Raw genomic sequence first — 11,306 nt, 5'->3', positions numbered from 1 at the left:
GAGCGGCCGTCAGACTAGAAGAGCGCTGCCATTTACCATTCATATTGGCATACCTTGACCTGTTTCTTTGTTTTGGTCTTTCAGGGGTTTTGGAAACATAAACGAGAGGATCCCAGAACAGCAACAATTTCTAACACAGCCTCTTGTGAAGTTCAAGAATCACAGCTGTCATGCAGGAATACATTCATCTCCCAGCCCTGCTCCCCGTCAAGCAGTCCTGCTGAAAACTGTGGTCAAACAGCTGAAATGAGGTATAGTATGCATGGAAAGTATTATATATTTGGTCTGGTTGAGCATGAGGTGGTTGGAGACAGGGGTTAAGGTAGCTCTGGAAATTTTATTTTCTTTCTTGCTCTCATGAATATTTTCTATGCTTAACCCGAGTCTTAAACTATCACCAACCCAATATACATTTTCTGTCCTCGACTATGTCTGCTAGAAAAGAAGAAAGGGTGATGCAAGCTAGAGCGTGATGCAGGAGTGGATTTTCATAATCTGCTCTTGGTATAACTTTTTTGCATGACTATTCGTAGGTGCAACCTTTTTCAATTCAATTCAATTCAATTCAATTCAATTCAATTCAATTCAATTCAATTCAATTCAATTCAATTCAATATTCCTTTATTAGTCCCACGAGGGGAAATTCCAATTTACAGCAGCATCAATAAAGTGTATAGAGTATTAGAACAAGTGCAATGCAAATTCAAAACAGATTGTTATGCACTGATTATTGCACATTACTGTATTATTGCACAGGTTATTGCACAGATTGTATACATATTATTGTACTAATTACTTGGAGCAGTTTCTGTTGTACAGTCTGATGGCTGCAGGAAGGAATGACCTGCGATACCGCTCCTTCACACACTTTGGATGTAGCATCCTGTCACTGATGGAGCTCCTCAGTGCAGTGAGTGTGTGTTGGAGGGGGTGGGAGTCATTGTCTGTCATGGAGGACAGCTTGGCTGTCATCCTCCTCTCCCCCACCTCCTCCACCTGTTCCAGAGGGCATCCTAGGACAGAGCTGGCCTTTCTGATGAGTTTGTCCAGCCTCTTCCTGTCAGCTGCTGTGATGCTGCTCCCCCAGCAGACTACTCCTCAGAATAAGGCAGAGGCCACAACAGAGTCATAGAAGGTCTTCAGGAGTGCCCCCTGCACCCCAAAAGACCTCAGCCTCCTGAGCAGGTAGAGTCTGCTCTGTCCTTTTTTGTAAAGTGCAGTGGTGTTATGAGTCCAGTCTAGTTTGTTGTTCAGATGAACACCCAGGTACTAATAAGATGTGACCATCTCAATGTCCCTTCCCTGGATGTTCACTGGTGATGGGGGAGAGTGCGGGCGGCGGCGGCGGAAGTCCACAACCAGCTCCTTGGTTTTATCCGCATTAATCAGCAGGTGGTTCTGCTGACACCAGTCCACAAAATCCTGAATGAGTCCTCTGTATGACCTATCATCCCCATCTGTGATGAGGCCGACAATGGCAGAGTCATCAGAGAACTTCTGCAGGTGGCAGCTGGGTGACAGGTGGGAAAAGTCAGCTGTATAAAGGGTGAGAGGAACGGTGGGGGACTGGGGGGGACTGAGGTCGTCTGGTCCTGCAGCCTTCCTCGTCTTTAACCTCCTCAGCTGATTTCTCACCTGGAGAGGAGTGAGAGACAAGTTGGAGCAGGGGGGCTGAGTGTCTTGTGAAGTGGATGGGGGGGTTGGGAGGAACAGTGGGGGTGGCATTAAAGGTGGTGAGCTGAATACTGTGGGGGGGGGGGGGGGGGGGGGGGTACTTGGGCAGAGTGCTGGCAGAACAAAGGAGGGCTGCTGCAGTGCTGGTACAGCTGGGGGAGGGGCAGATGCTTCCTCAAACCTGCAGAAGTAGCTGTTCAGCTCATCTGCCCACTTTGAATCCCCGGCTGCCTGGGAGTTTGGCTTCTGGTGGCCTGAAATAGTTTTCAGGCCTCTCCAGACTCCCCTGGTGTTGTTCTCCTGCAGCTGTTCCTCCATTCTCCTCCTGTATTTGTCCTTCCCCTCCCTGATTTTCCTTCTAAGCTCCCTCTGAACAGTTTTCAGCTCCTCTTCATTTCCTGACTTGAAGGCCCTCTTCTTCTCCTTTAAAAGAGCCTTAATGTCAGGATTAATCCAGGGTTTGTTGTTGGAGTGACACCGTACAGTCCTGGTGGGTACAGTGTTCTCCACACAAAAGTTTATGTAGTCCGTAATGTTGTCTGTCAAACTGTCGATGTCCTCCTCATGAGAGTCGTTGAATATATCCCACACGGTTGTCTTGAAGCAGTCCTTCAGAGCCTCTTCAGCCTCCTCAGACCACCTCTTCACTCTGCGGGACACAGCTGGTTGCCTGTTAACAAGGGGCTTGTAGACAGACAGGAGATGAACCAGGTTGTGATCAGCTCTTCCCAGAGGAGGGAGGGGTGATGATTCGTATGCCTCCTTGGTGTTGGCATAGAATAAGTTCAGTGTTTTATTGTCTCTGGTGGCACATGTGACATACTGGATGAATTTGGGCAGAGTGGAGGACAGAGAGGCATGATTAAAATCCCCAGAGATCAGTAAGAGGGCCTGTGGTTTCTGCGTCTGCAGCCTGCTGATCACGGAGTTGATGACATCACATGCTGCTTCGGCCTTAGCGGAGGGAGGAATATACACAGCCACCACTATGGCATGTGAGAACTCCCGCGGCAGATAATATGGCCTCAGACTAACAGCCAACTGCTCAATGTCCGGGCAGCAGTGCTGCTCTTTGATAGTGATGTGCCTGGAGTTACACCATCTATCGTTCACAAACACTGTCAGAAACACTTGTCATCTAGACAAGGAGGTTGCAGTTATTTGTTCTTAATTAGATTGTATCCTTGAATTGGAACTTTTTTCTAAAGCAAACACAAAGTTATTTGTGTGTTGGATGTGACTAGTGGTTCTTACAAATGTTACTCACATTGCTATACATTTCTAAGATAAGAGATAAGACTTTATTGATCACACACCAGGGAAATTTAGTCATTACAGCCAGCAAGTATTACAAAGAGCAAGCACACTGGCATAAAGAGGTCAAAATAAAAAAAAAGTATACAGGGTACAGAATAGAAAAACAACTATGTATATGTACATGTGCACACATTATAAAATACAGGAAACTAGACAATTTCCCTGAGGGAAATTTTGAAAGGGCCACGAGGGCTACAGCCGGATTGTGTACATTATGATGAGATTCTTCAGAGATTTCAAACAATTAATACTCGTGATATAAGATATGATATGGTATAATATTACTATATTATATTGTATATTAGCTCTTCACAGTAGATATGCAGAATATCCCCAAAAAACAACTACATACTTTTCACTGAGTTTTCCTTACATGTTGTAACTCAGCTAGTCAAGCCACACACATCTCTTCCTTTTCCTGCCATTACCTTCAAAATAAAATAAACGTTTACGGTGTGTTTTTCTCACGCATTTCAATTACTTTTCACACGTCTCACACACACACACACACACACACACACACACACACACACACACACACACACACACACACGCACACACACACAGACACACGGGTGCACGCGCGCACACATGCACACTGTCAGCGCAGCAGACACGTGCATTCAGACGTTCAGACGGAGGAAAACAGCGACTTTCTGGTCTGCATTGGTCTGACTACAAGGCTAATGCTAGTTTTCACACAAGACACACACACTAGGGTTGCTACCCGTCCCGTAAAATACGGAATCGTCCTTTAATTGACAATTAAATGTTGCGTCCCGTATTGGTTCAATACGGGACCAATACGGGGACGCGATTTGTTCAGTATTTTCATAAATGTCCAATACACATGTCTGTCACACACACATCAACACTAAATCTAACAATGATGAACAAAATAAAACATAGGAAATGCTAAGGCCAGCAAAACTGTCATGGTGGGATCTACGCAGGACCCCCGCTCTGGTCGTGTGTCCAAGTGCCTTGCTGCCTGCGTGTGTTGCTGTCACGGTTGCCTAGAGACAGACACCACACACCGGCACTGCTCACAACACCCACGCCTTTTAAAAATGTCCACTACACCCGATACTCCACCACGTCCTCAAAAGCGAAGTCGCTTGCAAAAGTACAGACGTGAGTGGTGTTATGGCCACCGACGTTCCTCCCCCTTTTTCTTTTAAACAACTTTACTCACGGGATTCCTTTAACAGAAAGATCCCGGACGAGCCCCCATTTAGGGTTTATGTTACGATCCCTAGCTCGGGATGGAAAGCGGGAAGCAACATAAACCAGATGTTATTGGTTAAAGTAAAGTTATTTATTTTAAAGATAAGGAAAATAATAAGTACAAACAAAACTAGAGGCAACTCTAAAGGAAATGTGCCTACGAGTGCTGATAAATCAAAAAACAATCAAAACCAAAAGAGGACTCTCTGGGACTACACTAATCTAACAATCAAACAACCACCCAAAAAAAACAACAACCCAGAAACAAAACCCTCTCTGCTTAACTAAAGTTTAACAAAAACAGCAGATCAGCACCCCTTCCTCCTAATGTGTTCTGAACAAAAATCTCCACTACCAGTGGTGCTTTTAATCTTCAGTTTTTAAAGCTGGCCCTGGCCCATTCCTTTTACAATTTTCCCCAATGCCTCTCAATCTGCACAAATTTACTGGACTGGCGCGCTGTTCTTCAGCCACCTGGAGTGCCGGTCTGCTCGAGCCTTTCAATGTGATTGGTGAACAGCTTTGGTGCTGCACCAATCCAGGGAGCTGACAGCCGACGGTGGGAGGTGGGAGGCGGAGGGAGATCACACCTCCAGGACGAGCCAATCCTGTGCGGGGATCCGCTATGCCTAATCCGCACACACACACTCCTCCGAAGCACAGCATGTTAAGCAAAAAAAAAAGGGGGGGGGGGGACGTCGGTGGCCGTAACAGTGGGAAGAGGCACATCCTTGGCTGGACAGCGTCAGTGGAGATGATTACAAGACAAATTATAAAATATGTCGGTGAGTGTTTTCAGTGATGCACGGTGGGCTGACTGACATCAGACAGCATGCATCAGGAGAGCAACACTGCGGGCATGTAAGAATGCAGAAGACCCAAGTGTCAGTGTCACAGCTCTTCATACCCCAATCATCTCCTGAGACTGATACTGTATGGGACATTATGTCATGATTGATTCAGTTTCCTATCTGGCTGTGCTTTTGCCAGAATATGTCAGTGCATGGGCATAGCCAATTTTAGTAGACTATTGTGGTTTGATTGATTGTTTGATTGATTGTTTGATTGATTGTTTTTTTGTAATTCTCTTCTCTTTGGCCTTCCACATAAAACCCTCCATAAATTACAACTGGTCCAAAACTCAGCCGCCCGTATCATCACACGCACCCCTTCAATCCATCACATCACACCTATTTTACAACAGCTCCATTGGCTCCCCATCACATATCGCATCAAATACAAAATACTGCTTCTTACCTTCAAAGCTGTCCACAATCTCAGCCCTCCATATCTTTCTGACCTCCTAAACATTGCTACACCTGCCCGCACTCTCAGATCCTCTTCCTCCATCCATCTCACTGTCCCCCCTGCCCGTCTTGTTACCATGGAGAGCAGAGCATCCAGCCGCTCTGCTCCCCAGCTCTGGAACTCACTCCCACCTGACCTCCGTAACAGACTCACTACCACATTTCAAATCCAAACTCAAAACTCATCTGTTTAAACTAGCTTACTCCCTCTGATCACAGCTGCATTGCCTAATTTAAATTCACATTCAAATATTTTGCATTTTATCTTTATTGTTTCTTTTAATATTGTGTCTGTTTTTATGATTGATGGTGTAAGGTGACCTTGTGTCAAGAAAGGCGCCTATAAATAAAATGTATTATTATTATTATTTAGGATGTTGAGTTTTTAAAGTTGAATGAATGATCATTTATTTAATATACAGCAGCAATATAAATAGCCATTTAAAGAACAAATCATATTAATGGATTACCCCCAGGGGCGCCCGAGAGGGGGGGAGAATGAGCGCCCCGAATGTACAGATATTCTGGTAATGACTAATGCGAATGTTTAATCGACTGTGAGTGCAGTGTGCAGATGTGGCAAGGTCTGCAAAAACCCGACAGGTCTGAAGATTCACCAGACCAAGATGGGCTGCATGAGGAAGCTAGCGGTGCAACGCACAGTGCCAGTACCAGACACAGCACCTGGTGAGACGGAGGAGGATCCAGGCCCGGATAAACCCCACAGTGCCAAGAACCTCCAAGCACCACGAGCTACACCCCAGAGTAGACCATCAGAGCACCGTCGTATTTTGTGGCCCACTGCCAACAAAGAGTCAGAGTGGCGCCGGTTTGATGTAGATGTGGACGCGGCCCTTGAAGTAACAGCCAAGGGGGATGTGGACCAGAGGCTCAGGACAATGAGCAGCTTTATAATGAACATCGCATCAGACAGGTTTGCATTAAGGAACAACATGCCACCAAGGCTACCACTACAGCACCTATTCCAAACCAACGCGAAGCAAAGATCACCCAACTCAGACAAGAGCTACGGACACTCAGGAGCCAGTACAAGAAAGCAAGCGAGCAAGAGAAGGCAGCCCTGGCGGAACTCAGAGGTGCGGGGAAGGCTAACCACCCTTCGGCATGCTGAGTGGCACAGGAAGAAGGGCAAGGAGAGGGCCCGCAAGCACAATGCCTTCATTGCCAATCCGTTTGGGTTCACTAAGAAACTGCTGGGAGAGAAACACAGTGGTCAACTCACATGTCCAGAGGACAACATCAACCGCCACCTCAATTACACCTACAGCGACGGCATGAGAGAGCAAGACCTTGGCCATTGCACGGCTCTAATATATCCACCTGAACCCAGCACCCTGTTCAACATCAACGAACCAACCCTCAAAGAAGTCAAAAAGGTCATCAAATCTGCCAGAACAGCATCAGCACCAGGACCTAGTGGAGTGCCGTACAAGGTCTTCAAGAACTGCTCAGGCTTTTGGAACGCCTTTGGAAGATCTAGAGTCATCTGGAGGAAAGCGAAGGTACCTCAGCAGTGGAGATACGCAGAGGGCGTGTGGATTCCTAAGGAAGAGAATGTGAGCAACATCGAGCAGTTCAGGATAATCTCTCTCCTTAGTGTGGAGTGCAAGACCTTCTTCAAGATCGTTGCCAATCTCCTCATGGGATTTCTCCTGAAAAACACCTACATTGACGCCTCAGTGCAGAAGGGAGGAGTTTCAGGCATCCCAGGATGTATCGAACATATGGGGGTGGTGACGCAACTGATCTGAGAAGCACGGGAAAGCAAGGGGGACCTGGCAGTGCTGTGGCTCGACCTTGCCAACGCTTATGGATCGTTACCTCACAAACTGGTGGAGCTGGCCCTGAGCAGATACCACGTCCCAGAGAAGATACGGAACCTCATCCTCGACTACTATAACAACTTTAGTCTGATGGTGTCCTCCAGGACCTCAACACCAGGATGGCATCGTCTAGAGAAGGGCATCATCACTGGCTGCACAATCTCTGTGTCCCTGTTTGCATTGGCCATGAATATGCTTGTGAAGTCGAGTGCAGAGGTCCATTGTCCAGATCTGGCACCCGTCAACCCCCGATTAGAGCATTTATGGACGATCTCACAGTAACCACAACATCAGCGCCCGGATGCAGATGGCAGATGGCAGATGGCTGTATACTTTTTTTTAAGATGTAATGAACGGCTCATTACATGGGCAAGAATGAGCTTCAAGCCTGCCAAGTCCAGGTCCTTGGTCTTGAAGAAAGGAAAAGTAACTGACCGGTTCCGCTTCACCCTCGGAGACACTCAGATCCCTTCAGTGTCAGAAAAGCCAGTGAAGAGACTGGGCAAGCTCTTCACTGGCAACCTGAAGGACACTGCTGCACGGCAAGGCACCAGCGATGACCTCGACAGGTGGCTCTCAGCGGTGGACAGGTCTGGGCTTCCTGGGAAGTTCAAGGCCTTTATGTACCAGCATGGCACATGGCTGCTAGTCTATGAAGTCCCACTCACCATCGTGGAGGGCTTTGAGAGGAAGATCAGCCGGCTCCTTTGCAGGTGGCTGGGCCTGCCACGGAGCCTAAGCAGCATTGCACTCTTCGGGCATAACACCAAGCTACAGCTGCCGTTCAGCAGTCTGACAGAGGAGTTCAAGGTCACCCGAGCCAGAGAAGTCCTGCTTTACAGAGATTCCGCTCACATCAAGGTCTCCTCAGCAGGGGTAGAGGTCAGAACGGGACGGAAGTGGCACGCCCAGGATGCAGTGGAAAGGGCGGAGGCAAGGCTGTGACACAGCGTCTTGGTGGGCACAGTGGGGACTGGACGGGCCAGGCTGTGTAGCAACCCAAAACCTAGCTACAGCAAGGTCAGCGTAAAGGAGAAGAGGAAGCTTATCCAGGAAGAAGTACGTGCCGAGGTGGAGGAAGCTCGCTTCAGCAAGATGGTGGGCATGTCAAGGCAGGGGGCCTGGACAAAGTAGGAACATTCAGCGGGCCGTAAAATCACCTGGGCTGATCTTTGGAAGATGGAGCAACACCACTTCAAGTTTTTAGTCCAGTCAGTGTACGAGGAATGGGTGGAAGGCCCGCTGCGAGCCCATTGAAGTGGGTTGCAGGGGCTTTGCAGGGCAGTCTCTATATCGGGTCCTGGGACTCTTAGGGATCTGCGGACTGCACAGACGAAGAGCCATGAAGAACATCATGGAAGGTGTGGAAAGGGCTTCCTGCTGGCTCTGGTTGAGGAGGGGGGACGCGTGGCGTAGTGCGCTACCTGGACACAAGTTGGGGCCTGATCACCCGCGGCTGGGTCACCCAGTTCATCAAATCAACTGCATTTGTTGATGAGGTAAATCATTTAACTTGTTATTTTTGTACTGTTTTCAATTGAGTACATGTCAAAAAGGATTAGCAAGTTAACAAATCCTATTCTATTGATATTTTACAAAGCTTAACAACTTTTTTTAAATCAGGGAAAAGTAAGTGTACTTTTACTCCAACATAATAATCCAGTGGACGCCAATAATGTTAATACATCAAAAAATGGGAACATAGCATCATATGAATTCACGATTTTTCAAGTGAAGGATGTTTATCTGCATTTGTATTGTTTTCTATCTTTCTAATATTTCATTGTTTTTACAATTGCCAGTTTATTCCCTGACCTGTTGGTGTTCTATCATATATTAGTTTTAGTCTCTGCCTATTTAGTTGTTGAAACCTTTCACTGTGTCACACAATAAAAATATTATTAATAATTTTCACATAGGAATGTAGAAGATTATGAAATCAAATGACAGCTGTAGTCACATTAATCTTATAATCACCATATTACCTTAGCAAATACTGAATACCTGATGTTGAATCATTCAGGTCAAACAATTGATGGAATTCACACTGCAAAAAGAGTAAAAACTCTGAGACATTGAAAGTCTAGACATTTCAATGAATCCATGTACTTCAAAGAAAGAAAGAAAACATGAAAAAAAAAAAAAAACAGAGCAAAAAGTCCAGATGACAAATTCAGAATTGAGAATCTAGGCTACCAATGCAATATGTCTGTCACACACATTTACACACACATAGAGTTAAAATTGTTTCAATTCAGATGTCAGTGCTGCCATGTAAGTTTGAAAGCCATCTTAAATTCAGATACACAGTACATTTCTCATTTTTGTGAAATCATGTTATGTAGTTATTATAAGTTCCATTTCAGCTCATGTGTAATATCAGGGGACAGAAGTATGAAGACCCTGCTGAATATTTCATTAACATCACATCCATTAGCATCCTTGACAAAAAAAGCTAACTAATTTACTCATTCCTGAGTTGTATAACCACCACAATATATGTGTGTGTGTGTGTGTGTGTGTGTGTCTGTCTGTCTGTCTGTCTGTCTGTCTGTCTGTCCGCGCACTTGTGTCATTGATTCCTACCAGTGCAGTTTAATTTTTCAACCAGGCAAAGTGTATTTATTATTTAACTTGATACCTACTTTGAGGCCACATGAATGCATGATTGAAAAAAAAAAATTAAAGTGATTTTCAGTCCCACAGAATCAAACACTAACAACACGTGTAGCCTGCTGATTGAACAGAGTGAACTGCATATTCAGGAATCTGTTTCTGTCAGTTTATCTGCAGGCTTGAAACTAATAATGAGCTTATCTTACCCCAGGCAACCAAATGTGACACCTCATTCCATGGCCAAAGAGCTGGGCAGGCATGACACGGTGTGTGTGTGTGTGTGTGTGTGCGTGCGTGTGTGCGTGTGTGTGTGTGTGTAAGGGACAGAGAGAGAGAGAGAGAGAGAGAGAGAGAGAGAGAGAGAGAGAGAGAGAGAGAGATTGAAGGGGCGGGGTGGTGGTTGGAGACTTAGGGGGAGGCTATTCTCTATCTAAAACTGACCTTCACTTTGTCCCCTACTCTCCACCAGTCTGCCTGCTTTCAACAGAATCTCTCTCTCTCTCTCTGTCTCTCTGTCTCTGTCTCTCTGTCTCTCTCTCTCTCTCTGTCTCGTATTATGCATCCACTTTGGCAAAAAAATAAATAAAAAAAAATGCAATCTTTCTTTTCCCTCCTGCCCCTCCTCTTGATCATTCTGGGTTTGGCTGTGAAGCATCAAGAGGCATATATTCATTATCTGTCATCATATTCATTTCTATGCTAATGAGAAACCCGTTCTCGATGAAAATCTGTTTTCAGTCCCTCAAATAGAAGTAAGTGGCAATCACGTATTGTTTGTTTTCGAGGTTTGCCTTTAAATGAGAGAAGACATTTCCAACACTGTGCCGTGTGCAGGCGATACTCCATAAATCATATTGTACCCTAAGCAATGCAATGCAAATACAAACCTGTTTCATCTGTAGCCCCCAGTGCAGCCTGAGCATCTCAGCCTTGTGACGTTACATTGATTAAACAATATTTGAGCTGAGAAGGGGAGAAAATGTTGGTTTGATAACCACTGATTGATGGGGACAGCAAAGCAATATCTGTCTAAAAATGTTTCTTTTTTTGAAAAGTTTCTGTCCATTGCAGTCAGTTAGATTTGTTGTCTGCTGAGAGGAATCATTCATAGTATGTTTTGTTCATAGTCTGATTTGAATTTTGACAGCAGTCATACAAGCAGAAATTATCCATCCATCAATTTTCTATGCCGCTTATCCCTTTCGGGGTCGCGGGGGGGCCGGAGCCTATCTCGGCTGCCAACAGGCGGGAGGCGGGGTACACCCTGGATCGGTCGCCAGTCGATCGCAGGGCACAAACACACAACCATTCACACTCACAC

At 45.9% G+C, this 11,306-nt stretch overlaps 1 pseudogene; it reads left to right on the top strand.

The window, feature by feature from the left end:
* Positions 1 to 1,474: 1,474 nt before the first annotated feature.
* On the top strand, positions 1,475 to 8,626 carry LOC139333539 (uncharacterized; annotated as a pseudogene).
* The last annotated feature ends 2,680 nt before the right edge of the window (positions 8,627 to 11,306 follow it).

The sequence above is a fragment of the Chaetodon trifascialis genome, chromosome 7, assembly GCF_039877785.1.
Source record: "Chaetodon trifascialis isolate fChaTrf1 chromosome 7, fChaTrf1.hap1, whole genome shotgun sequence".
NCBI lineage: Eukaryota > Metazoa > Chordata > Actinopteri > Chaetodontiformes > Chaetodontidae > Chaetodon > Chaetodon trifascialis.
This window is presented reverse-complemented; position numbering and strand designations above follow the sequence as displayed.